We start from the raw sequence: 2956 nt of genomic DNA, 5'->3' as shown, positions 1-2956 counted from the left end.
ATCCGCTCGTGGGGGCTTATTAGTGGTAATGCTCTGTGGCAAGGGGTTGGCGGAGGAGGGGATGGGATTCTCGATTTCATTTGATGATTCGAGTGGATTTTTGGCCATCGATTCCCCTGGTTGTGTGGGTTCGAGCCACTTGATCCGATCGTGTACGGAAATGTAATGATTATTTTGACGATTGATAATGACCATTACGTATTGTCGAAATACGATTTAATATAATTTAATATAACATGCGGGGAGAATCGGTCGATTAAATGGAACGAATTGAAATTTTGATAATTTAAATACGAAATGATTTCGAAAAAATTTAATATTAGATGTTTGATTCAATCAATAGAATTTCAATCTGTTTCATCCCAATTATGAATTGACTATGAATTTATGGCATTGGTTTGGAAAAGGAATCGATTTTTAAACGATTGCCAGAAAGTGGAGCTGCCCTCCTTATTGTTGAAATCTCTTCAAGTGACAAACCACTCTCGAAGTATCCCTCATAATATCGAATAGCTCCTGGCAAGGATTACAGTTTTTTATTGTTGGACTTGGACACACTTTATTCGAAACAGAGACGAAAATATCAATGTTAAATATAACAAGTTATTTCAATTACTTTATTATCATTGTTTCATTTCGTTTGAAAAAAATATTAAATAATTTCTGACGTTAATATTCTTTTATGAAAGCGATAAAAATATTCTTTAATTCAACAAGATCCAACATTTCGAATTATCAAGTCTAACGCGAAAAAAAGAGAAAGGAATAAAGGACGTAGAATATATCCGAGCAATCTCGTAATCCTTCTCATCCGCCATTGAATAAACTGGGCCATAACTTGAATCGCCATTAGGCCACGGTAAAGCAACAATTTCGGTGGCGAAAACGTGTCTGGCGTCGGTGTCGGGGCGCGCAACGCGACTTTTATGACGGCAAGACGAGCCCGAGTCGATTAACTTAATTAGACAATCGCCTAATGAATTCCGGGATGGTGGTTCATTAAAACGGCCAGGAGACGGCCGACTTAAAGCGCATCCTTAATCGTTTTCTCGTATACGATGTGCTGCAGAATGGACTCCGCTATCATGAACCTCGTAAATAAAGCTTTATCGCTCTTCGTTTGACACCGTTTGCCGCGAGACCTTGCCCGGGTAAATCTAAATCTCCGAGCCGAGCTAGATAATGGAACATTGTGTACGTGTAAAATAATTAATCGATTCGGGAACAATAGTTGTTTTCCAAGACAGTTGTACGATCAGAATTAATGTTTATGCATTTTTATTTGACGATATATGATATTGTTCCATCATCGATAGTTCAATTCACTTTCGAGATACGAGCATGTTATGAATGCGCGAGATGGCAAGATGGCGGCTGAAATTCGAGGATACACCGTGACCTACTTTTCCTTTCAGGAGCTATTTACTTACGTGTTACGTTGCTCGCAAGAATAGGAAAAAGGTGTGAGTCAGCGCGCTCACTCTCTGACTAGTTATGCCATCTGTGTTTAGGATAGGTCAGGTGAGTGAGCGCAAGCGAGAGGACCGAGAGCGCGCGACGAGGACAGCCGGATAGCGGAACGTTCAAAATTATACCTCGACTTGAACGACGATATCTCGAGAACGAGAAATCGTATCGATTTGAGATTAACAGCGTTTACGAAGGAGAATCTTCTGATTCGTATGACGTTCGAATTGTGGAAATATTTGAGACAGATCGGAAATTATAATTGATTAAACTTTATCGAGATTGAGATTTAAATTATCGATTAAACCTATCCATTATGAAATATTCATAAGCACAAATTATATATATTGTAAAAATTTAATTTACATTATAGAAAATGACTTCATTGATAGTCATACCCAACCTTTTTTCGTTTCAATAACGGAATATTATCTTCGTGTTATCGAAGTGAATGAATTTCGAAAAGAAAAAAAAAAAAAGAAAAAAAGAAGAAGGAGAGAAAAATAAACCACGGAGCAATTAATTTCAGCAATATCATCGGACAACAGCGTGAAGATCGACCGGAAGTGGAGGAACGTAACGCGAAAACGGCACACCGATCGATAGCGACACGGATGCCTCTGGCGAGCCTTTTCTTCTCGAAACTTTATTCTCCTGGTTGCTGAAGTCGATGGAGAAAAAATTGCTCGTTAAATTAAATTCCTGCGGTGGCTCGGTACACTGCCTACCGACCTGACTTCGGATAAAATCGGGCATGCTTTTCAATTTGGTTAGAATCTCGTCTAACAAAGTCGATACATTGTTGTTTTATTCGTAGCAAGTAACGAAAAAAGATTTTTGATTAAAGATGTTGCTTGAAGTGGTAAAAGTTTATACATATCGAATAATTTTATACGAATATCATTCGTATTTCAAACGGTAAACAATTCAGGATAATTACTACATTTCATTTAAATGATGCAACATAATTATGTGTGAAATATTATTATATCTTATAACTTAAAATTAATAATGGATAGTTATGGTATAATTATAGGTTAAAATTGTGATTGACTCACCGTAATTGCGTAACTGGTATCCAAAGGTAAGTTTCGTTCACAAAATATCACAATATTAAACGATCAATCATCTAAGAGTGAGTGTTACGGATACGATGAAAATTCTTTTCCCACAGCACCTACAATTAAGAAAAATTTAATTGTAACAATTGTTCGATGTCACGTTTTCGAATTTTTTCTTATTCATGATTCAATCTTTCAATTTTTATCCAAATTAGAGCTCAACGATTAATGATAAAAGTGTAAAAATCATTCGAAATTAAAATCGTCGAGAGACACTCAAGATGTCAGTGCAAGCTCTTCCTTATTCAGGGTTCATTTCACGAAACGCGTTTCACAAAGAAGGCTTGGTTCGAGGTGAGTAAAGCGCGAGACATTCCTGAAGACGTCCTCCACACGTCCTCCTCCATGAAATTCCAGGTCGGCGCTCG

At 37.3% G+C, this 2956-nt stretch overlaps 1 long non-coding RNA gene across 1 annotated transcript in view; it reads right to left on the bottom strand.

The window, feature by feature from the left end:
- LOC116185458 overlaps window positions 1–2590 on the bottom strand; it is a 130946-nt gene extending 128356 nt beyond the window's left edge. Inside the window, exon 1 of the long non-coding RNA XR_004150313.1 lies at window positions 2526–2590. This is a non-coding gene — a long non-coding RNA (uncharacterized LOC116185458). The remainder of the gene's footprint in view (window positions 1–2525) is intronic.
- Between the last annotated feature and the right edge of the window lie 366 nt (window positions 2591–2956).

This window comes from Apis dorsata, unplaced genomic scaffold, assembly GCF_000469605.1.
Source record: "Apis dorsata unplaced genomic scaffold, Apis dorsata 1.3 scaffold_188, whole genome shotgun sequence".
Taxonomy (NCBI): domain Eukaryota; kingdom Metazoa; phylum Arthropoda; class Insecta; order Hymenoptera; family Apidae; genus Apis; species Apis dorsata.
Note: the sequence above shows the minus strand (reverse complement) of the source record. Positions and strands in the feature narration are given on the sequence as shown.